General features: G+C 50.6%; 6 non-coding genes across 6 annotated transcripts; all 6 read right to left on the reverse strand.

Annotated features, from left to right (window-relative positions):
• Positions 1–2,580: 2,580 nt before the first annotated feature.
• Positions 2,581–2,721, reverse strand: LOC138496760 (U4 spliceosomal RNA). The gene has a single exon (XR_011278242.1). It is a non-coding gene; the product is annotated as a U4 spliceosomal RNA (small nuclear RNA).
• A 3,508-nt stretch (positions 2,722–6,229) lies between these two features.
• Positions 6,230–6,369, reverse strand: LOC138496699 (U4 spliceosomal RNA). Its single transcript, XR_011278187.1, has one exon. It is a non-coding gene; the product is annotated as a U4 spliceosomal RNA (small nuclear RNA).
• Positions 6,370–9,876: 3,507 nt separating this feature from the next.
• On the reverse strand, positions 9,877–10,016 carry LOC138496700 (U4 spliceosomal RNA). The gene has a single exon (XR_011278188.1). It is a non-coding gene; the product is annotated as a U4 spliceosomal RNA (small nuclear RNA).
• A 3,509-nt stretch (positions 10,017–13,525) lies between these two features.
• Positions 13,526–13,666, reverse strand: LOC138496602 (U4 spliceosomal RNA). Its single transcript, XR_011278099.1, has one exon. It is a non-coding gene; the product is annotated as a U4 spliceosomal RNA (small nuclear RNA).
• Positions 13,667–19,655: 5,989 nt separating this feature from the next.
• LOC138496604 (U4 spliceosomal RNA) lies at positions 19,656–19,796 on the reverse strand. The gene has a single exon (XR_011278100.1). It is a non-coding gene; the product is annotated as a U4 spliceosomal RNA (small nuclear RNA).
• A 3,508-nt stretch (positions 19,797–23,304) lies between these two features.
• Positions 23,305–23,445, reverse strand: LOC138496663 (U4 spliceosomal RNA). Its single transcript, XR_011278154.1, has one exon. It is a non-coding gene; the product is annotated as a U4 spliceosomal RNA (small nuclear RNA).
• Positions 23,446–24,731: the final 1,286 nt, after the last annotated feature.

Below are 24,731 nucleotides of genomic sequence, written 5' to 3' on the forward strand. Positions count from 1 at the left end.
CGACTTGACTGGTAGGAATTGAAGAACCTGACCAAGAGTGAGGAATTAGACCATCCGCACGGGGAGTGTGCGCTCCGCCTGGGCTGGTTTGATACTTTAAAAAAAGAAATGGAATGTTGGTAGGTAAACCTCCTGGAAATGTGTGGGGCTATTCCGCACACATTTCCCAATGGACACTGCACAACAAACACATAGTCAAGTGCACTCTGGGGGACACAGTCTACCGGTGCGGTCCTCCTGTCACATTTAGCTGCAATGTGACAGCCATGGGTACATCAAAGCATCTCTGAAGGGGGAAGGCAACGCCTTCCTCCGGCCCTGGTCAGCCTACTTAAAATAGCAAAGGCTCCATCGATATGCCCTGCCTATTGTGAGGTTCTCTCTGATGGCAGCGCATACTGATGAGAGTTAAGTGAAGCAGGCCTGCCAAGAGGCCTGTTCACAGAACTAACACAGGGCAGGAAACCCCAACACCTTTTTCATATGCAATGTGTCAGCTTGAAGCTAGCTCCCACCCCTCTGTATGAAGGCCATTGAATGTCATGTGTGGAACAACTGTTTACAGTAGGCAACCGCTGCAGGGCCACCCCCTTTCAGAGGGAAGATATATGTGATTTGATGCAGACAGTCTGTTCTCGAGCTCAATTAACCAGAGAGCCACTTTGATCCACAGGAGACAGGAAGATGGGTGCGGCTTAGTAGTACATGTTGTCACCCCTTACCTTTCCTGTTGCAAAGCACTCTGGTCATGACCTTACGCATGACAGAAGATTGGTGGTGGGGACCCAGGATTGGGTCTTTAAGGTAGGCTTAGCATGCTCCAATCACTGGGGCCCATTTGGCTTTAAAAGAGGGCTGAGCCCCTCACTAAGCAGATCATCCGACGACTTCAAAAGGAGTACGAAGAAGGACTCATTCGGACCCTCGGTGATGGTACAGTCTGCCTCACGGCTTCCGCCAGTGAAGGAAGTCCAGGATTTCCAAGAGGGAAGCAAAATACCTCCCAAAACATCTCCCAGGGAACAGAGGGAGATACCCGACTCAGAGGATCCATCAAGCAGCACCAGAACCGGTACCCAGCCAGCACACAGCGTGCCCTGCTAGGTTAAGCCAGCAAGCTTCCTAGGTGGGAAGTGCCAGAGAGTCTCTGAACAAAGGACAAGGCCGTTGCCGGCAAACACTCTTCTCAGCTTTGGGTCGGCCGCCTTAAACGTCGACCCAAGCATTGAGAAGAAGCTCGGAGGAGTGCAACAACAAGCATCAACCAGCGTCCATCTTTTAAGGACTTTTTCGAAGCAGTCGAGCTCTCAAACTGCGACCGGCTGCACCACTGTGGCTGTTCTCACGCTGCAGTCACTAAAGCCGTCTGAGAACCCTCGACCAGCGTTCCAGATCCACCAACCAGCACACAGACAACGATTCTTCACCCCGAGCCGCCGGGTAGGGCAGCCTGCAGCCGTCCGCCCAGCCTCGCTTACCAAACTGCCTGCCAACTGATATCCGCATCTGTCGTCCCTCTTGAACTCTGTCGCCGGAGCTACAAAGCATGCTGGAAGCCACTCGATGCTGTCGAGTACCAAGATCATCTCAAACACCAGTTACATTGTGGTTCTGTCCCCCTGGTCCTTCTCCGAAGGCCCTTAGTGACATTTACGACCTCTTGCTCCCTTGCTGCTGCAACCAAATAACCTTGAACAGTTCAGACTGATTGCTTTACCGACTGCACTCCTGTCAGTATCCAGAGTGCATCCCTCTCCTTTGTGAAACTGTCTGTCCGCTGTTTTCCTTTATAGGGTGGGTTGTATTTTGTAGTGTGTTAGAACTGTCTGTTGTATTAATACTAAAGTAGATATTTGTATACAACCTTGACTGGACAGTCCCTTTTATCAGTGGGTCACAATTGTTTTTTCGCTCTGTTGCAACTAACCAGCCTGACGTTCCGTCCACTGTTCGGACCCCTTCCGGTGTACTAGAGGTGTGGGACTGATTGATGGTCTAGAAAGCGATATTCCTCCCTGGACCACTAGTGCCCCGGAAGTTGATTCGTCACACCAAGAGAGGTCGGGTTGTTGACTCCACGTGAATATGTGTCTATAGAATGCATGGGGACAGAAATGCCCTTTTGCCTCTCTTGGGAAGACTGAGATGGTGAGCGAAGGCCAAAGGTAAAGCGACCCCTCTGCTGCGGTTGGCTTCAGTGGCAGCCAGACCTCCCTGAGTAACCATCCAACAATCTGATGACTTTCGCAAGAGCAGATGTGGCAAAGAGGATCGAAGGCAGACAGGTCACTGTCTGCTAGGTTCTGAAAGCTCATGGTTTTCATGTCGTGAGATCAGGAAGGCAGCGAGACAACTGAGGCGCTTAATGCACCTGCTGCATGGTCACGGTTCCATAGACTTCGCTGCGCCGCTTGGAGTTTACGAATGCGCTAGCTTCTGGAAGTAAACCCCTTTGTTGAGGGTAGGCCACGAGAGAACAAAGAATAGAAGGGATGGGTTCCGAAAAACACACCCCTCTTGCTAGGTCTTCTCCAGTGGAGTAAAAGCGTCATTGTCTCCTTTTCAAACAAATCGGTTCAGCCTCCGTAGAGACTGTCAAAAATTACAAATTCCAGCTATATTTCAAGCTGTCATGGCGGGGTATTGGGTAAAGTTTTCAATAAGCAATAATCGCGCCTCGGTTAAACCTCATGAGCTACGATACTGCCACTGCGCAAAGCTAAAGCACCTGACCCAGAGGCCCGTGCACCCCGGGAATGGATTCCCATTTAACTTGCACTGATCCCAGCAAGCTCCATCCTGAGCATCCTTTGTCAAATTCATAAAACCGCGTGGATTCCAGTGCCGAGATTTGTTGAGGTGAACACCTGTATCATCTTGCGCTCACCAAACTGACAGCAACTATAGTAGCAAGGTATGCATAGGATTCTGGGAGTAAACATGCAAATGAGCAGGCTGCTACCTGTGCGCTCTTTCCCTTAGCATGATCGGTGGCCTGTTGGCAAGTGACCCCGCCCTCCTGAGAGATTATTGGGCAGGCCGCTGCCAAGGCAACATGGGAGAGGCTTGAGAATGCAAAGAGCCATTGGAGGATTGCACAGGAGCGAGGACAGCATCGAGAAATGGGCTCCTTTGGGGACAGGTGAAGTGATGCTCCACCAGGACGACCAGCTGTTTCTGCAGTGCAGCCAGGACATTGACAAGAAGTGAATCAATTTGTCTCTGAGCGTTCCAACTGTTGACCAAACCATTACAATTTCGATACATTTCCATGCCATCACATACCTACCTGTTTGTGATAATTGCACTTGTCCTTGAAAATAGACCCGATTTTGCAGGGGACTCTGGGAAAAGTGAAAAGGTCCTATGTAATTCACGTCTTGTACCCTGTCTCATAGGGCGGACCCTGCAATTCTACTTCCACTCCACTGCCAAAAATGAAGCGGCCTTGCCCTGTTCAGGCTTTTTGCTGTAGCCCCTGGGCCTTTGCAGAGCCATCTGCTTAGTGTGGCTCTGCCACTGAGGTCAGAAGAGAACATTTAGCCTGAGAAACGGCTGTCTGTGTGTGCAGCTTGGAGAAGACACTGTTGCCATGGGAAAGACATGCCTGTTTGCTGTGCAAATGAAGTGCAGACACAGACAGAAGAGACCACTTGACTGGTAGGAATTGAAGAACCTGACCAAGAGTGAGGAATTAGACCATCCGCACGGGGAGTGTGCGCTCCGCCTGGGCTGGTTTGATACTTTTAAAAAAGAAATGGAATGTTGGTAGGTAAACCTCCTGGAAATGTGTGGGGCTATTCCGCACACATTTCCCAATGGACACTGCACAACAAACACATAGTCAAGTGCACTCTGGGGGACACAGTCTACCGGTGCGGTCCTCCTGTCACATTTAGCTGCAATGTGACAGCCATGGGTACATCAAAGCATCTCTGAAGGGGGAAGGCAACACCTTCCTCCGGCCCGGGTCAGCCTACTTAAAATAGCAAAGGCTCCATCGATATGCCCTGCCTATTATTAGGTTCTCTCTGATGGCAGCGCATACTGATGAGAGTTAAGTGAAGCAGGCCTGCCAAGAGGCCTGTTCACAGAACTAACACAGGGCAGGAAACCCCAACACCTTTTTCATATGCAATGTGTCAGCTTGAAGCTAGCTCCCACCCCTCTGTATGAAGGCCATTGAATGTCATGTGTGGAACAACTGTTTACAGTAGGCAACCGCTGCAGGGCCACCCCCTTTCAGAGGGAAGATATATGTGATTTGATGCAGACAGTCTGTTCTCGAGCTCAATTAACCAGAGAGCCACTTTGATCCACAGGAGACAGGAAGATGGGTGCGGCTTAGTAGTACATGTTGTCACCCCTTACCTTTCCTGTTGCAAAGCACTCGGGTCATGACCTTACGCATGACAGAAGATTGGTGGTGGGGACCCAGGATTGGGTCTTTAAGGTAGGCTTAGCATGCTCCAATCACTGGGGCCCATTTGGCTTTAAAAGAGGGCTGAGCCCCTCACTAAGCAGATCATCCGACGACTTCAAAAGGAGTACGAAGAAGGACTCATTCGGACCCTCGGTGATGGTACAGTCTGCCTCACGGCTTCCGCCAGTGAAGGAAGTCCAGGATTTCCAAGAGGGAAGCAAAATACCTCCCAAAACATCTCCCAGGGAACAGAGGGAGATACCCGACTCAGAGGATCCATCAAGCAGCACCAGAACCGGTACCCAGCCAGCACACAGCGTGCCCTGCTAGGTTAAGCCAGCAAGCTTCCTAGGTGGGAAGTGCCAGAGAGTCTCTGAACAAAGGACAAGGCCGTTGCCGGCAAACACTCTTCTCAGCTTTGGGTCGGCCGCCTTAAACGTCGACCCAAGCATTGAGAAGAAGCTCGGAGGAGTGCAACAACAAGCATCAACCAGCGTCCATCTTTTAAGGACTTTTTCGAAGCAGTCGAGCTCTCAAACTGCGACCGGCTGCACCACTGTGGCTGTTCTCACGCTGCAGTCACTAAAGCCGTCTGAGAACCCTCGACCAGCATTCCAGATCCACCAACCAGCACACAGACAACGATTCTTCACCCCGAGCCGCCGGGTAGGGCAGCCTGCAGCCGTCCGCCCAGCCTCTCTTACCAAACTGCCTGCCAACTGATATCCGCATCTGTCGTCCCTCTTGAACTCTGTCGCCGGAGCTACAAAGCATGCTGGAAGCCACTCGATGCTGTCGAGTACCAAGATCATCTCAAACACCAGTTACATTGTGGTTCTGTCCCCCTGGTCCTTCTCCGAAGGCCCTTAGTGACATTTACGACCTCTTGCTCCCTTGCTTCTGCAACCAAATAACCTTGAACAGTTCAGACTGATTGCTTTACCGACTGCACTCCTGTCAGTATCCAGAGTGCATCCCTCTCCTTTGTGAAACTGTCTGTCCCCTGTTTTCCTTTATAGGGTGGGTTGTATTTTGTAGTGTGTTAGAACTGTCTGTTGTATTAATACTAAAGTAGATATTTGTATACAACCTTGACTGGACAGTCCCTTTTATCAGTGGGTCACAATTGTTTTTTCGCTCTGTTGCAACTAACCAGCCTGACGTTCCGTCCACTGTTCGGACCCCTTCCGGTGTACTAGAGGTGTGGGACTGATTGATGGTCTAGAAAGCGATATTCCTCCCTGGACCACTAGTGCCCCGGAAGTTGATTCGTCACACCAAGAGAGGTCGGGTTGTTGACTCCACGTGAATATGTGTCTATAGAATGCATGGGGACAGAAATGCCCTTTTGCCTCTCTTGGGAAGACTGAGATGGTGAGCGAAGGCCAAAGGTAAAGCGACCCCTCTGCTGCGGTTGGCTTCAGTGGCAGCCAGACCTCCCTGAGTAACCATCCAACAATCTGATGACTTTCGCAAGAGCAGATGTGGCAAAGAGGATCGAAGGCAGACAGGTCACTGTCTGCTAGGTTCTGAAAGCTCATGGTTTTCATGTCGTGAGATCAGAAAGGCAGCGAGACAACTGAGGCGCTTAATGCACCTGCTGCATGGTCACGGTTCCATAGACTTCGCTGCGCCGCTTGGAGTTTACGAATGCGCTAGCTTCTGGAAGTAAACCCCTTTGTTGAGGGTAGGCCACGAGAGAACAAAGAATAGAAGGGATGGGTTCCGAAAAACACACCCCTCTTGCTAGGTCTTCTCCAGTGGAGTAAATGCGTCATTGTCTCCTTTTCAAACAAATCGGTTCAGACTCCGTAGAGACTGTCAAAAATTACCAATTCCAGCTATATTTCAAGCTGTCACGGGGGGTATTGGGTAAAGTTTTCAATAAGCAATAATCGCGCCTCGGTTAAACCTCATGAGCTACGATACTGCCACTGCGCAAAGCTAAAGCACCTGACCCAGAGGCCCGTGCGCCCCGGGAATGGATTCCCATTTAACTTGCACTGATCCCAGCAAGCTCCATCCTGAGCATCCTTTGTCAAACTCATAAAACCGCCTGGATTCCAGTGCCGAGATTTGTTGAGGTGAACACCTGTATCATCTTGCGCTCACCAAACTGACAGCAAATATAGTAGCAAGGTATGCATAGGATTCTGGGAGTAAACATGCAAATGAGCAGGCTGCTACCTGTGCGCTCTTTCCCTTAGCATGATCGGTGGCCTGTTGGCAAGTGACCCCGCCCTCCTGAGAGATTATTGGGCAGGCCGCTGCCAAGGCAACATGGGAGAGGCTTGAGAATGCAAAGAGCCATTGGAGGATTGCACAGGAGCGAGGACAGCATCGAGAAATGGGCTCCTTTGGGGACAGGTGAAGTGATGCTCCACCAGGACGACCAGCTGTTTCTGCAGTGCAGCCAGGACATTGACAAGAAGTGAATCAATTTGTCTCTGAGCGTTCCAACTGTTGACCAAACCATTACAATTTCGATACATTTCCATGCCATCACATACCTACCTGTTTGTGATAATTGCACTTGTCCTTGAAAATAGACCCGATTTTGCAGGGGACTCTGGGAAAAGTGAAAAGGTCCTATGTAATTCACGTCTTGTACCCTGTCTCATAGGGCGGACCCTGCAATTCTACTTCCACTCCACTGCCAAAAATGAAGCGGCCTTGCCCTGTTCAGGCTTTTTGCTGTAGCCCCTGTGCCTTTGCAGAGCCATTGCTTAGTGTGGCTCTGCCACTGAGGTCAGAAGAGAACATTTAGCCTGAGAAACGGCTGTCTGTGTGTGCAGCTTGGAGAAGACACTGTTGCCATGGGAAAGACATGCCTGTTTGCTGTGCAAATGAAGTGCAGACACAGACAGAAGAGACCACTTGACTGGTAGGAATTGAAGAACCTGACCAAGAGTGAGGAATTAGACCATCCGCACGGGGAGTGTGCGCTCCGCCTGGGCTGGTTTGATACTTTTAAAAAAGAAATGGAATGTTGGTAGGTAAACCTCCTGGAAATGTGTGGGGCTATCCCGCACACATTTCCCAATGGACACTGCACAACAAACACATAGTCAAGGTCACTCTGGGGGACACAGTCTACCGGTGCGGTCCTCCTGTCACATTTAGCTGCAATGTGACAGCCATGGGTACATCAAAGCATCTCTGAAGGGGGAAGGCAACGCCTTCCTCCGGCCCTGGTCAGCCTACTTAAAATAGCAAAGGCTCCATCGATATGCCCTGCCTATTGTTAGGTTCTCTCTGATGGCAGCGCATACTGATGAGAGTTAAGTGAAGCAGGCCTGCCAAGAGGCCTGTTCACAGAACTAACACAGGGCAGGAAACCCCAACACCTTTTTCATATGCAATGTGTCAGCTTGAAGCTAGCTCCCACCCCTCTGTATGAAGGCCATTGAATGTCATGTGTGGAACAACTGTTTACAGTAGGCAACCGCTGCAGGGCCACCCCCTTTCAGAGGGAAGATATATGTGATTTGATGCAGACAGTCTGTTCTCGAGCTCAATTAACCAGAGAGCCACTTTGATCCACAGGAGACAGGAAGATGGGTGCGGCTTAGTAGTACATGTTGTCACCCCTTACCTTTCCTGTTGCAAAGCACTCTGGTCATGACCTTGCGCATGACAGAAGATTGGTGGTGGGGACCCAGGATTGGGTCTTTAAGGTAGGCTTAGCATGCTCCAATCACTGGGGCCCATTTGGCTTTAAAAGAGGGCTGAGCCCCTAACTAAGCAGATCATCCGACGACTTCAAAAGGAGTACGAAGAAGGACTCATTCGGACCCTCGGTGATGGTACAGTCTGCCTCACGGCTTCCGCCAGTGAAGGAAGTCCAGGATTTCCAAGAGGGAAGCAAAATACCTCCCAAAACATCTCCCAGGGAACAGAGGGAGATACCCGACTCAGAGGATCCATCAAGCAGCACCAGAACCGGTACCCAGCCAGCACACAGCGTGCCCTGCTAGGTTAAGCCAGCAAGCTTCCTAGGTGGGAAGTGCCAGAGAGTCTCTGAACAAAGGACAAGGCCGTTGCCGGCAAACACTCTTCTCAGCTTTGGGTCGGCCGCCTTAAACGTCGACCCAAGCATTGAGAAGAAGCTCGGAGGAGTGCAACAACAAGCATCAACCAGCGTCCATCTTTTAAGGACTTTTTCGAAGCAGTCGAGCTCTCAAACTGCGACCGGCTGCACCACTGTGGCTGTTCTAACGCTGCAGTCACTAAAGCCGTCTGAGAACCCTCGACCAGCGCTCCAGATCCACCAACCAGCACACAGACAACGATTCTTCACCCCGAGCCGCCGGGTAGGGCAGCCTGCAGCCGTCCGCCCAGCCTCGCTTACCAAACTGCCTGCCAACTGATATCCGCATCTGTCGTCCCTCTTGAACTCTGTCGCCGGAGCTACAAAGCATGCTGGAAGCCACTCGATGCTGTCGAGTACCAAGATCATCTCAAACACCAGTTACATTGTGGTTCTGTCCCCCTGGTCCTTCTCCGAAGGCCCTTAGTGACATTTACGACCTCTTGCTCCCTTGCTGCTGCAACCAAATAACCTTGAACAGTTCAGACTGATTGCTTTACCGACTGCACTCCTGTCAGTATCCAGAGTGCATCCCTCTCCTTTGTGAAACTGTCTGTCCCCTGTTTTCCTTTATAGGGTGGGTTGTATTTTGTAGTGTGTTAGAACTGTCTGTTGTATTAATACTAAAGTAGATATTTGTATACAACCTTGACTGGACAGTCCCTTTTATCAGTGGGTCACAATTGTTTTTTCGCTCTGTTGCAACTAACCAGCCTGACGTTCCGTCCACTGTTCGGACCCCTTCCGGTGTATTAGAGGTGTGGGACTGATTGATGGTCTAGAAAGCGATATTCCTCCCTGGACCACTAGTGCCCCGGAAGTTGATTCGTCACACCAAGAGAGGTCGGGTTGTTGACTCCACGTGAATATGTGTCTATAGAATGCATGGGGACAGAAATGCCCTTTTGCCTCTCTTGGGAAGACTGAGATGGTGAGCGAAGGCCAAAGGTAAAGCGACCCCTCTGCTGCGGTTGGCTTCAGTGGCAGCCAGACCTCCCTGAGTAACCATCCAACAATCTGATGACTTTCGCAAGAGCAGATGTGGCAAAGAGGATCGAAGGCAGACAGGTCACTGTCTGCTAGGTTCTGAAAGCTCATGGTTTTCATGTCGTGAGATCAGGAAGGCAGCGAGACAACTGAGGCGCTTAATGCACCTGCTGCATGGTCACGGTTCCATAGACTTCGCTGCGCCGCTTGGAGTTTACGAATGCGCTAGCTTCTGGAAGTAAACCCCTTTGTTGAGGGTAGGCCACGAGAGAACAAAGAATAGAAGGGATGGGTTCCGAAAAACACACCCCTCTTGCTAGGTCTTCTCCAGTGGAGTAAATGCGTCATTGTCTCCTTTTCAAACAAATCGGTTCAGACTCCGTAGAGACTGTCAAAAATTACCAATTCCAGCTATATTTCAAGCTGTCACGGGGGGTATTGGGTAAAGTTTTCAATAAGCAATAATCGCGCCTCGGTTAAACCTCATGAGCTACGATACTGCCACTGCGCAAAGCTAAAGCACCTGACCCAGAGGCCCGTGCGCCCCGGGAATGGATTCCCATTTAACTTGCACTGATCCCAGCAAGCTCCATCCTGAGCATCCTTTGTCAAACTCATAAAAACCGCCTGGATTCCAGTGCCGAGATTTGTTGAGGTGAACACCTGTATCATCTTGCGCTCACCAAACTGACAGCAAATATAGTAGCAAGGTATGCATAGGATTCTGGGAGTAAACATGCAAATGAGCAGGCTGCTACCTGTGCGCTCTTTCCCTTAGCATGATCGGTGGCCTGTTGGCAAGTGACCCCGCCCTCCTGAGAGATTATTGGGCAGGCCGCTGCCAAGGCAACATGGGAGAGGCTTGAGAATGCAAAGAGCCATTGGAGGATTGCACAGGAGCGAGGACAGCATCGAGAAATGGGCTCCTTTGGGGACAGGTGAAGTGATGCTCCACCAGGACGACCAGCTGTTTCTGCAGTGCAGCCAGGACATTGACAAGAAGTGAATCAATTTGTCTCTGAGCGTTCCAACTGTTGACCAAACCATTACAATTTCGATACATTTCCATGCCATCACATACCTACCTGTTTGTGATAATTGCACTTGTCCTTGAAAATAGACCCGATTTTGCAGGGTACTCTGGGAAAAGTGAAAAGGTCCTATGTAATTCACGTCTTGTACCCTGTCTCATAGGGCGGACCCTGCAATTCTACTTCCACTCCACTGCCAAAAATGAAGCGGCCTTGCCCTGTTCAGGCTTTTTGCTGTAGCCCCTGGGCCTTTGCAGAGCCATCTGCTTAGTGTGGCTCTGCCACTGAGGTCAGAAGAGAACATTTAGCCTGAGAAACGGCTGTCTGTGTGTGCAGCTTGGAGAAGACACTGTTGCCATGGGAAAGACATGCCTGTTTGCTGTGCAAATGAAGTGCAGACACAGACAGAAGAGACGACTTGACTGGTAGGAATTGAAGAACCTGACCAAGAGTGAGGAATTAGACCATCCGCACGGGGAGTGTGCGCTCCGCCTGGGCTGGTTTGATACTTTAAAAAAAGAAATGGAATGTTGGTAGGTAAACCTCCTGGAAATGTGTGGGGCTATTCCGCACACATTTCCCAATGGACACTGCACAACAAACACATAGTCAAGTGCACTCTGGGGGACACAGTCTACCGGTGCGGTCCTCCTGTCACATTTAGCTGCAATGTGACAGCCATGGGTACATCAAAGCATCTCTGAAGGGGGAAGGCAACGCCTTCCTCCGGCCCTGGTCAGCCTACTTAAAATAGCAAAGGCTCCATCGATATGCCCTGCCTATTGTGAGGTTCTCTCTGATGGCAGCGCATACTGATGAGAGTTAAGTGAAGCAGGCCTGCCAAGAGGCCTGTTCACAGAACTAACACAGGGCAGGAAACCCCAACACCTTTTTCATATGCAATGTGTCAGCTTGAAGCTAGCTCCCACCCCTCTGTATGAAGGCCATTGAATGTCATGTGTGGAACAACTGTTTACAGTAGGCAACCGCTGCAGGGCCACCCCCTTTCAGAGGGAAGATATATGTGATTTGATGCAGACAGTCTGTTCTCGAGCTCAATTAACCAGAGAGCCACTTTGATCCACAGGAGACAGGAAGATGGGTGCGGCTTAGTAGTACATGTTGTCACCCCTTACCTTTCCTGTTGCAAAGCACTCTGGTCATGACCTTACGCATGACAGAAGATTGGTGGTGGGGACCCAGGATTGGGTCTTTAAGGTAGGCTTAGCATGCTCCAATCACTGGGGCCCATTTGGCTTTAAAAGAGGGCTGAGCCCCTCACTAAGCAGATCATCCGACGACTTCAAAAGGAGTACGAAGAAGGACTCATTCGGACCCTCGGTGATGGTACAGTCTGCCTCACGGCTTCCGCCAGTGAAGGAAGTCCAGGATTTCCAAGAGGGAAGCAAAATACCTCCCAAAACATCTCCCAGGGAACAGAGGGAGATACCCGACTCAGAGGATCCATCAAGCAGCACCAGAACCGGTACCCAGCCAGCACACAGCGTGCCCTGCTAGGTTAAGCCAGCAAGCTTCCTAGGTGGGAAGTGCCAGAGAGTCTCTGAACAAAGGACAAGGCCGTTGCCGGCAAACACTCTTCTCAGCTTTGGGTCGGCCGCCTTAAACGTCGACCCAAGCATTGAGAAGAAGCTCGGAGGAGTGCAACAACAAGCATCAACCAGCGTCCATCTTTTAAGGACTTTTTCGAAGCAGTCGAGCTCTCAAACTGCGACCGGCTGCACCACTGTGGCTGTTCTCACGCTGCAGTCACTAAAGCCGTCTGAGAACCCTCGACCAGCGTTCCAGATCCACCAACCAGCACACAGACAACGATTCTTCACCCCGAGCCGCCGGGTAGGGCAGCCTGCAGCCGTCCGCCCAGCCTCGCTTACCAAACTGCCTGCCAACTGATATCCGCATCTGTCGTCCCTCTTGAACTCTGTCGCCGGAGCTACAAAGCATGCTGGAAGCCACTCGATGCTGTCGAGTACCAAGATCATCTCAAACACCAGTTACATTGTGGTTCTGTCCCCCTGGTCCTTCTCCGAAGGCCCTTAGTGACATTTACGACCTCTTGCTCCCTTGCTGCTGCAACCAAATAACCTTGAACAGTTCAGACTGATTGCTTTACCGACTGCACTCCTGTCAGTATCCAGAGTGCATCCCTCTCCTTTGTGAAACTGTCTGTCCCCTGTTTTCCTTTATAGGGTGGGTTGTATTTTGTAGTGTGTTAGAACTGTCTGTTGTATTAATACTAAAGTAGATATTTGTATACAACCTTGACTGGACAGTCCCTTTTATCAGTGGGTCACAATTGTTTTTTCGCTCTGTTGCAACTAACCAGCCTGACGTTCCGTCCACTGTTCGGACCCCTTCCGGTGTACTAGAGGTGTGGGACTGATTGATGGTCTAGAAAGCGATATTCTTCCCTGGACCACTAGTGCCCCGGAAGTTGATTCGTCACACCAAGAGAGGTCGGGTTGTTGACTCCACGTGAATATGTGTCTATAGAATGCATGGGGACAGAAATGCCCTTTTGCCTCTCTTGGGAAGACTGAGATGGTGAGCGAAGGCCAAAGGTAAAGCGACCCCTCTGCTGCGGTTGGCTTCAGTGGCAGCCAGACCTCCCTGAGTAACCATCCAACAATCTGATGACTTTCGCAAGAGCAGATGTGGCAAAGAGGATCGAAGGCAGACAGGTCACTGTCTGCTAGGTTCTGAAAGCTCATGGTTTTCATGTCGTGAGATCAGGAAGGTAGCGAGACAACTGAGGCGCTTAATGCACCTGCTGCATGGTCACGGTTCCATAGACTTCGCTGCGCCGCTTGGAGTTTACGAATGCGCTAGCTTCTGGAAGTAAACCCCTTTGTTGAGGGTAGGCCACGAGAGAACAAAGAATTGAAGGGATGGGTTCCGAAAAACACACCCCTCTTGCTAGGTCTTCTCCAGTGGAGTAAAAGCGTCATTGTCTCCTTTTCAAACAAATCGGTTCAGCCTCCGTAGAGACTGTCAAAAATTACCAATTCCAGCTATATTTCAAGCTGTCATGGCGGGGTATTGGGTAAAGTTTTCAATAAGCAATAATCGCGCCTCGGTTAAACCTCATGAGCTACGATACTGCCACTGCGCAAAGCTAAAGCACCTGACCCAGAGGCCCGTGCCCCCCGGGAATGGATTCCCATTTAACTTGCACTGATCCCAGCAAGCTCCACCCTGAGCATCCTTTGTCAAACTCATAAAACCGCCTGGATTCCAGTGCCGAGATTTGTTGAGGTGAACACCTGTATCATCTTGCGCTCACCAAACTGACAGCAAATATAGTAGCAAGGTATGCATAGGATTCTGGGAGTAAACATGCAAATGAGCAGGCTGCTACCTGTGCGTTCTTTCCCTTAGCATGATAGGTGGCCTGTTGGCAAGTGACCCCGCCCTCCTGAGAGATTATTGGGCAGGCCGCTGCCAAGGCAACATGGGAGAGGCTTGAGAATGCAAAGAGCCATTGGAGGATTGCACAGGAGCGAGGACAGCATCGAGAAATGGGCTCCTTTGGGGACAGGTGAAGTGATGCTCCACCAGGACGACCAGCTGTTTCTGCAGTGCAGCCAGGACATTGACAAGAAGTGAATCAATTTGTCTCTGAGCGTTCCAACTGTTGACCAAACCATTACAATTTCGATACATTTCCATGCCATCACATACCTTCCTGTTTGTGATAATTGCACTTGTCCTTGAAAATAGACCCGATTTTGCAGGGGACTCTGGGAAAAGTGAAAAGGTCCTATGTAATTCACGTCTTGTACCCTGTCTCATAGGGCGGACCCTGCCATTCTACTTCCACTCCACTGCCAAAAATGAAGCGGCCTTGCCCTGTTCAGGCTTTTTGCTGTAGCCCCTGGGCCTTTGCAGAGCCATCTGCTTAGTGTGGCTCTGCCACTGAGGTCAGAAGAGAACATTTAGCCTGAGAAACGGCTGTCTGTGTGTGCAGCTTGGAGAAGACACTGTTGCCATGGGAAGACATGCCTGTTTGCTGTGCAAATGAAGTGCAGACACAGACAGAAGAGACCACTTGACTGGTAGGAATTGAAGAACCTGACCAAGAGTGAGGAATTAGACCATCCGCACGGGGAGTGTGCGCTCCGCCTGGGCTGGTTTGATACTTTTAAAAAAGAAATGGAATGTTGGTAGGTAAACCTCCTGGAAATGTGTGGGGCTATTCCGCACACATTTCCCAATGGACACTGCACAACAAACACATAGTCAAGTGCACTCTGGGGGACACAGTCTACCGGTGCGGTCCTCCTGTCACATTTAGCTGCAATGTGACAGCCATGGGTACATCAAAGCATCTCTGAAGGGGGAAGGCAACGCCTTCCTCCGGCCCTGGTCAGCCTACTTAAAATAGCAAAGGCTCCATCGATATGCCCTGCCTATTGTTAGGTTCTCTCTGATGGCAGCGCATACTGATGAGAGTTAAGTGAAGCAGGCCTGCGAAGAGGCCTGTTCACAGAACTAACACAAGGCAGGAAACCCCAACACCTTTTTCATATGCAATGTGTCAGCTTGAAGCTAGCTCCCACCCCTCTGTATGAAGGCCATTGAATGTCATGTGTGAAACAACTGTTTACAGTAGGCAACCGCTGCAGGGCCACCCCCTTTCAGAGGGAAGATATATGTGATTTGATGCAGACAGTCTGTTCTCGAGCTCAATTAACCAGAGAGCCACTTTGATCCACAGGAGACAGGAAGATGGGTGCGGCTTAGTAGTACATGTTGTCACCCCTTACCTTTCCTGTTGCAAAGCACTCTGGTCATGACCTTACGCATGACAGAAGATTGGTGGTGGGGACCCAGGATTGGGTCTTTAAGGTAGGCTTAGCATGCTCCAATCACTGGGGCCCATTTGGCTTTAAAAGAGGGCTGAGCCCCTCACTAAGCAGATCATCGGACGACTTCAAAAGGAGTACGAAGAAGGACTCATTCGGACCCTCGGTGATGGTACAGTCTGCCTCACGGCTTCCGCCAGTGAAGGAAGTCCAGGATTTCCAAGAGGGAAGCAAAATACCTCCCAAAACATCTCCCAGGGAACAGAGGGAGATACCCGACTCAGAGGATCCATCAAGCAGCACCAGAACCGGTACCCAGCCAGCACACAGCGTGCCCTGCTAGGTTAAGCCAGCAAGCTTCCTAGGTGGGAAGTGCCAGAGAGTCTCTGAACAAAGGACAAGGCCGTTGCCGGCAAACACTCTTCTCAGCTTTGGGTCGGCCGCCTTAAACGTCGACCCAAGCATTGAGAAGAAGCTCGGAGGAGTGCCACAACAAGCATCAACCAGCGTCCATCTTTTAAGGACTTTTTCGAAGCAGTCGAGCTCTCAAACTGCGACCGGCTGCACCACTGTGGCTGTTCTCACGCTGCAGTCACTAAAGCCGTCTGAGAACCCTCGACCAGCGTTCCAGATCCACCAACCAGCACACAGACAACGATTCTTCACCCCGAGCCGCCGGGTAGGGCAGCCTGCAGCCGTCCGCCCAGCCTCGCTTACCAAACTGCCTGCCAACTGATATCCGCATCTGTCGTCCCTCTTGAACTCTGTCGCCGGAGCTACAAAGCATGCTGGAAGCCACTCGATGCTGTCGAGTACCAAGATCATCTCAAACACCAGTTACATTGTGGTTCTGTCCCCCTGGTCCTTCTCCGAAGGCCCTTAGTGACATTTACGACCTCTTGCTCCCTTGCTGCTGCAACCAAATAACCTTGAACAGTTCAGACTGATTGCTTTACCGACTGCACTCCTGTCAGTATCCAGAGTGCATCCCTCTCCTTTGTGAAACTGTCTGTCCCCTGTTTTCCTTTATAGGGTGGGTTGTATTTTGTAGTGTGTTAGAACTGTCTGTTGTATTAATACTAAAGTAGATATTTGTATACAACCTTGACTGGACAGTCCCTTTTATCAGTGGGTCACAATTGTTTTTTCGCTCTGTTGCAACTAACCAGCCTGACGTTCCGTCCACTGTTCGGACCCCTTCCGGTGTACTAGAGGTGTGGGACTGATTGATGGTCTAGAAAGCGATATTCCTCCCTGGACCACTAGTGCCCCGGAAGTTGATTCGTCACACCAAGAGAGGTCGGGTTGTTGACTCCACGTGAATACAATTTCGATACATTTCCATGCCATCACATACCTACCTGTTTGTGATAATTGCACTTGTCCTTAAAAATAGACCCGATTTTGCAGGGGACTCTGGGAAAAGTGAAAAGGTCCTATGTAATTCACGTCTTGTACCCTGTCTCATAGGGCGGACCCTGCAATTCTACTTCCACTCCACTGCCAAAAATGAAGCGGCCTTGCCCTGTTCAGGCTTTTTGCTGTAGCCCCTGGGCCTTTGCAGAGCCATCTGCTTAGTGTGGCTCTGCCACTGAGGTCAGAAGAGAACATTTAGCCTGAGAAACGGCTGTCTGTGTGTGCAGCTTGGAGAAGACACTGTTGCCATGGGAAAGACATGCCTGTTTGCTGTGCAAATGAAGTGCAGACACAGACAGAAGAGACCACTTGACTGGTAGGAATTGAAGAACCTGACCAAGAGTGAGGAATTAGACCATCCGCACGGGGAGTGTGCGCTCCGCCTGGGCTGGTGTGATACTTTTAAAAAAGAAATGGAATGTTGGTAGGTAAACCTCCTGGAAATGTGTGGGGCTATTCCGCACACATTTCCCAATGGACACTGCACAACAAACACATAGTCAAGTGCACTCTGGGGGACACAGTCTACCGGTGCGGTCCTCCTGTCACATTTAGCTGCAATGTGACAGCCATGGGTACATCAAAGCATCTCTGAAGGGGGAAGGCAAAGCCTTCCTCCGGCCCTGGTCAGCCTACTTACAATAGCAAAGGCTCCATCGATATGCCCTGCCTATTGTTAGGTTCTCTCTGATGGCAGCGCATACTGATGAGAGTTAAGTGAAGCAGGCCTGCGAAGAGGCCTGTTCACAGAACTAACACAGGGCAGGAAACCCCAACACCTTTTTCATATGCAATGTGTCAGCTTGAAGCTAGCTCCCACCCCTCTGTATGAAGGCCATTGAATGTCATGTGTGGAACAACTGTTTACAGTAGGCAACCGCTGCAGGGCCACCCCCTTTCAGAGGGAAGATATATGTGATTTGATGCAGACAGTCTGTTCTCGAGCTCAATTAACCAGAGAGCCACTTTGATCCACAGGAGACAGGAAGATGGGTGCAGCTTAGTAGTACATGTTGTCACCCCTTACCTTTCCTGTTACAAAGCACTCTGGTCATGACCTTACGCATGACAGAAGATTGGTGGTGGGGACCCAGGATTGGGTCTTTAAGGTAGGCTTAGCATGCTCCAATCACTGGGGCCCATTTGGCTTTAAAAGAGGGCTGAGCCCCTCACTAAGCAGATCATCCGACGACTTCAAAAGGAGTACGAAGAAGGACTCATTCGGACCCTCGGTGATGGTACAGTCTGCCTCACGGCTTCCGCCAGTGAAGGAAGTCCAGGATTTCCAAGAGGGAAGCAAAATACCTCCCAAAACATCTCCCAGGGAACAGAGGGAGATACCCGACTCAGAGGATCCATCAAGCAGCACCAGAACCGGTACCCAGCCAGCACACAGCGTGCCCTGCTAGGTTAAGCCAGCAAGCTTCCTAGGTGGGAAGTGCCAGAGAGTCTCTGAACAAAGGACAAGGCCGTTGCCGGCAAACACTCTTCTCAGCTTTGGGTCGGCCGCCTTAAACGTCGACCCAAGCATTGAGAAGAAGCTCGGAGGAGTGCCACAACAAGCATCAACCAGCGTCCATCTTTTAAGGACTTTTTCGAAGCAGTCGAGCTCTCAAACTGCGACCGGCTGCACCACTGTGGCTGTTCTCACGCTGCAGTCACTAAAGCCGTCTGAGAACCCTCGACCCGCGTTCCAGATCCACCAACCAGCACACAGACAACGATTCTTCACCCTGAGCCGCCGGGTAGGGCAGCCTGCAGCCGTCCGCCCAGCCTCGCTTACCAAACTGCCTGCCAACTGATATCCGCATCTGTCGTCCCTCTTGAACTCTGTCGCCGGAGCTACAAAGCATGCTGGAAGCCACTCGATGCTGTCGAGTACCAAGATCATCTCAAACACCAGTTACATTGTGGTTCTGTCCCCCTGGTCCTTCTCCGAAGGCCCTTAGTGACATTTACGACCTCTTGCTCCCTTGCTGCTGCAACCAAATAACCTTGAACAGTTCAGACTGATTGCTTTACCGACTGCACTCCTGTCAGTATCCAGAGTGCATCCCTCTCCTTTGTGAAACTGTCTGTCCCCTGTTTTCCTTTATAGGGTGGGTTGTATTTTGTAGTGTGTTAGAACTGTCTGTTGTATTAATACTAAAGTAGATATTTGTATACAACCTTGACTGGACAGTCCCTTTTATCAGTGGGTCACAATTGTTTTTTCGCTCTGTTGCAACTAACCAGCCTGACGTTCCGTCCACTGTTCGGACCCCTTCCGGTGTACTAGAGGTGTGGGACTGATTGATGGTCTAGAAAGCGATATTCCTCCCTGGACCACTAGTGCCCCGGAAGTTGATTCGTCACACCAAGAGAGGTCGGGTTGTTGACTCCACGTGAATATGTGTCTATAGAATGCATGGGGACAGAAATGCCCTTTTGCCTCTCTTGGGAAGACTGAGGTGGAGAGCGAAGGCCAAAGGTAAAGCGACCCCTCTGCTGCGGTTGGCTTCAGTGGCAGCCAGACCTCCCTGAGTAACCATCCAACAATCTGATGACTTTCGCAAGAGCAGATGTGGCAAAGAGGATCGAAGGCAGACAGGTCACTGTCTGCTAGGTTCTGAAAGCTCATGGTTTTCATGTCGTGAGATCAGGAAGGCAGCGAGACAACTGAGGCGCTTAATGCACCTGCTGCATGGTCACGGTTCCATAGACTTCGCTGCGCCGCTTGGAGTTTACGAATGCGCTAGCTTCTGGAAGTAAACCCCTTTGTTGAGGGTAGGCCACGAGAGAACAAAGAATAGAAGGGATGGGTTCCGAAAAACACACCCCTCTTGCTAGGTCTTATCCAGTGGAGTAAAAGCGTCATTGTCTCCTTTTCAAACAAATCGGTTCAGCCTCCGTAGAGACTGTCAAAAATTACCAATTCCAGCTATATTTCAAGCTGTCATGGCGGGGTATTGGGTAAAGTTTTCAATAAGCAATAATCGCGCCTCGGTTAAACCTCATGAGCTACGATACTGCCACTGCGCAAAGCTAAAGCACCTGACCCAGAGGCCCGTGCGCCCCGGGAATGGATTCCCATTTAACTTGCACTGATCCCAGCAAGCTTCATCCTGAGCATCCTTTGTCAAACTCATAAAACCGCCTGGATTCCAGTGCCGAGATTTGTTGAGGTGAACACCTGTATCATCTTGCGCTCACCAAACTGACAGCAAATATAGTAGCAAGGTATGCATAGGATTCTGGGAGTAAACATGCAAATGAGCAGGCTGCTACTTGTGCGCTCTTTCCCTTAGCATGATCGGTGGCCTGTTGGCAAGTGACTCCGCCCTCCTGAGAGATTATTGGGCAGGCCGCTGCCAAGGCAACATGGGAGAGGCTTGAGAATGCAAAGAGCCATTGGAGGAATGCACAGGAGCGAGGACAGCATCGAGAAATGGGCTCCTTTGGGGACAGGTGAAGTGATGCTCCACCAGGACGACCAGCTGTTTCTGCAGTGCAGCCAGGACATTGACAAGAAGTGAATCAATTTGTCTCTGAGCGTTCCAACTGTTGACCAAACCATTACAATTTCGATACATTTCCATGCCATCACATACCTACCTGTTTGTGATAATTGCACTTGTCCTTGAAAATAGACCCGATTTTGCAGGGGACTCTGGGAAAAGTGAAAAGGTCCTATGTAATTCACGTCTTGTACCCTGTCTCATAGGGCGGACCCTGCAATTCTACTTCCACTCCACTGCCAAAAATGAAGCGGCCTTGCCCTGTTCAGGCTTTTTGCTGTAGCCCCTGGGCCTTTGCAGAGCCATCTGCTTAGTGTCGCTCTGCCACTGAGGTCAGAAGAGAACATTTAGCCTGAGAAACGGCTGTCTGTGTGTGCAGCTTGGAGAAGACACTGTTGCCATGGGAAAGACATGCCTGTTTGCTGTGCAAATGAAGTGCAGACACAGACAGAAGAGACCACTTGACTGGTAGGAATTGAAGAACCTGACCAAGAGTGAGGAATTAGACCATCCGCACGGGGAGTGTGCGCTCCGCCTGGGCTGGTTTGATACTTTTAAAAAAGAAATGGAATGTTGGTAGGTAAACCTCCTGGAAATGTGTGGGGCTATTCCGCACACATTTCCCAATGGACACTGCACAACAAACACATAGTCAAGGGCACTCTGGGGGACACAGTCTACCGGTGCGGTCCTCCTGTCACATTTAGCTGCAATGTGACAGCCATGGGTACATCAAGGCATCTCTGAAGGGGGAAGGCAACGCCTTCCTCCGGCCCTGGTCAGCCTACTTAAAATAGCAAAGGCTCCATCGATATGCCCTGCCTATTGTTAGGTTCTCTCTGATGGCAGCGCATACTGATGAGAGTTAAGTGAAGCAGGCCTGCGAAGAGGCCTGTTCACAGAACTAACACAGGGCAGGAAACCCCAACACCTTTTTCATATGCAATGTGTCAGCTTGAAGCTAGCTCCCACCCCTCTGTATGAAGGCCATTGAATGTCATGTGTGAAACAACTGTTTACAGTAGGCAACCGCTGCAGGGCCACCCCCTTTCAGAGGGAAGATATATGTGATTTGATGCAGACAGTCTGTTCTCGAGCTCAATTAACCAGAGAGCCACTTTGATCCACAGGAGACAGGAAGATGGGTGCGGCTTAGTAGTACATGTTGTCACCCCTTACCTTTCCTGTTGCAAAGCACTCTGGTCATGACCTTACGCATGACAGAAGATTGGTGGTGGGGACCCAGGATTGGGTCTTTAAGGTAGGCTTAGCATGCTCCAATCACTGGGGCCCATTTGGCTTTAAAAGAGGGCTGAGCCCCTCACTAAGCAGATCATCCGACGACTTCAAAAGGAGTACGAAGAAGGACTCATTCGGACCCTCGGTGATGGTACAGTCTGCCTCACGGCTTCCGCCAGTGAAGGAAGTCCAGGATTTCCAAGAGGGAAGCAAAATACCTCCCAAAACATCCCCCAGGGAACAGAGGGAGATACTCGACTCAGAGGATCCATCAAGCAGCACCAGAACCGGTACCCAGCCAGCACACAGCGTGCCCTGCTAGGTTAAGCCAGCAAGCTTCCTAGGTGGGAAGTGCCAGAGAGTCTCTGAACAAAGGACAAGGCCGTTGCCGGCAAACACTCTTCTCAGCTTTGGGTCGGCCGCCTTAAACGTCGACCCAAGCATTGAGAAGAAGCTCGGAGGAGTGCCACAACAAGCATCAACCAGCGTCCATCTTTTAAGGACTTTTTCGAAGCAGTCGAGCTCTCAAACTGCGACCGGCTGCACCACTGTGGCTGTTCTCACGCTGCAGTCACTAAAGCCGTCTGAGAACCCTCGACCAGCGTTCCAGATCCACCAACCAGCACACAGACAACGATTCTTCACCCCGAGCCGCCGGGTAGGGCAGCCTGCAGCCGTCCGCCCAGCCTCGCTTACCGAACTGCCTGCCAACTGATATCCGCATCTGTCGTCCCTCTTGAACTCTGTCGCCGGAGCTACAAAGCATGCTGGAAGCCACTCGATGCTGTCGAGTACCAAGATCATCTCAAACACCAGTTACATTGTGGTTCTGTCCCCCTGGTCCTTCTCCGAAGGCCCTTAGTGACATTTACGACCTCTTGCTCCCTTGCTGCTGCAACCAAATAACCTTGAACAGTTCAGACTGATTGCTTTACCGACTGCACTCCTGTCAGTATCCAGAGTGCATCCCTCTCCTTTGTGAAACTGTCTGTCCCCTGTTTTCCTTTATAGGGTGGGTTGTATTTTGTAGTGTGTTAGAACTGTCTGTTGTATTAATACTAAAGTAGATATTTGTATACAACCTTGACTGGACAGTCCCTTTTATCAGTGGGTCACAATTGTTTTTTCGCTCTGTTGCAACTAACCAGCCTGACGTTCCGTCCACTGTTCGGACCCCTTCCGGTGTACTAGAGGTGTGGGACTGATTGATGGTCTAGAAAGCGATATTCCTCCCTGGACCACTAGTGCCCCGGAAGTTGATTCGTCACACCAAGAGAGGTCGGGTTGTTGACTCCACGTGAATATGTGTCTATAGAATGCATGGGGACAGAAATGCCCTTTTGCCTCTCTTGGGAAGACTGAGATGGTGAGCGAAGGCCAAAGGTAAAGCGACCCCTCTGCTGCGGTTGGCTTCAGTGGCAGCCAGACCTCCCTGAGTAACCATCCAACAATCTGATGACTTTCGCAAGAGCAGATGTGGCAAAGAGGATCGAAGGCAGACAGGTCACTGTCTGCTAGGTTCTGAAAGCTCATGGTTTTCATGTCGTGAGATCAGGAAGGCAGCGAGACAACTGAGGCGCTTAATGCACCTGCTGCATGGTCACGGTTCCTTAGACTTCGCTGCGCCGCTTGGAGTTTACGAATGCGCTAGCTTCTGGAAGTAAACCCCTTTGTTGAGGGTAGGCCACGAGAGAACAAAGAATAGAAGGGATGGGTTCCGAAAAACACACCCCTCTTGCTAGGTCTTCTCCAGTGGAGTAAAAGCGTCATTGTCTCCTTTTCAAACAAATCGGTTCAGCCTCCGTAGAGACTGTCAAAAATTACCAATTCCAGCTATATTTCAAGCTGTCATGGCGGGGTATTGGGTAAAGTTTTCAATAAGCAATAATCGCGCCTCGGTTAAACCTCATGAGCTACGACACTGCCACTGCGCAAAGCTAAAGCACCTGACCCAGAGGCCCGTGCGCCCCGGGAATGGATTCCCATTTAACTTGCACTGATCCCAGCAAGCTTCATCCTGAGCATCCTTTGTCAAACTCATAAAACCGTCTGGATTCCAGTGCCGAGATTTGTTGAGGTGAACACCTGTATCATCTTGCGCTCACCAAACTGACAGCAAATATAGTAGCAAGGTATGCATAGGATTCTGGGAGTAAACATGCAAATGAGCAGGCTGCTACCTGTGCGCTCTTTCCCTTAGCATGATCGGTGGCCTGTTGGCAAGTGACCCCGCCCTCCTGAGAGATTATTGGGCAGGCCGCTGCCAAGGCAACATGGGAGAGGCTTGAGAATGCAAAGAGCCATTGGAGGATTGCACAGGAGCGAGGACAGCATCGAGAAATGGGCTCCTTTGGGGACAGGTGAAGTGATGCTCCACCAGGACGACCAGCTGTTTCTGCAGTGCAGCCAGGACATTGACAAGAAGTGAATCAATTTGTCTCTGAGCGTTCCAACTGTTGACCAAACCATTACAATTTCGATACATTTCCATGCCATCACATACCTACCTGTTTGTGATAATTGCACTTGTCCTTGAAAATAGACCCGATTTTGCAGGGGACTCTGGGAAAAGTGAAAAGGTCCTATGTAATTCACGTCTTGTACCCTGTCTCATAGGGCGGACCCTGCAATTCTACTTCCACTCCACTGCCAAAAATGAAGCGGCCTTGCCCTGTTCAGGCTTTTTGCTGTAGCACCTGGGCCTTTGCAGAGCCATCTGCTTAGTGTGGCTCTGCCACTGAGGTCAGAAGAGAACATTTAGCCTGAGAAACGGCTGTCTGTGTGTGCAGCTTGGAGAAGACACTGTTGCCATGGGAAAGACATGCCTGTTTGCTGTGCAAATGAATTGCAGACACAGACAGAAGAGACCACTTGACTGGTAGGAATTGAAGAACCTGACCAAGAGTGAGGAATTAGACCATCCGCACGGGGAGTGTGCGCTCCGCCTGGGCTGGTTTGATACTTTTAAAAAAGAAATGGAATGTTGGTAGGTAAACCTCCTGGAAATGTGTGGGGCTATTCCGCACACATTTCCCAATGGACACTGCACAACAAACACATAGTCAAGTGCACTCTGGGGGACACAGTCTACCGGTGCGGTCCTCCTGTCACATTTAGCTGCAATGTGACAGCCATGGGTACATCAAAGCATCTCTGAAGGGGGAAGGCAACGCCTTCCTCCGGCCCTGGTCAGCCTACTTAAAATAGCAAAGGCTCCATTGATAT

Source organism: Ambystoma mexicanum, chromosome 10, assembly GCF_040938575.1.
Source record: "Ambystoma mexicanum isolate Mex_15411 chromosome 10, UKY_AmexF1_1, whole genome shotgun sequence".
Classification (NCBI taxonomy): Eukaryota; Metazoa; Chordata; class Amphibia; order Caudata; family Ambystomatidae; genus Ambystoma; species Ambystoma mexicanum.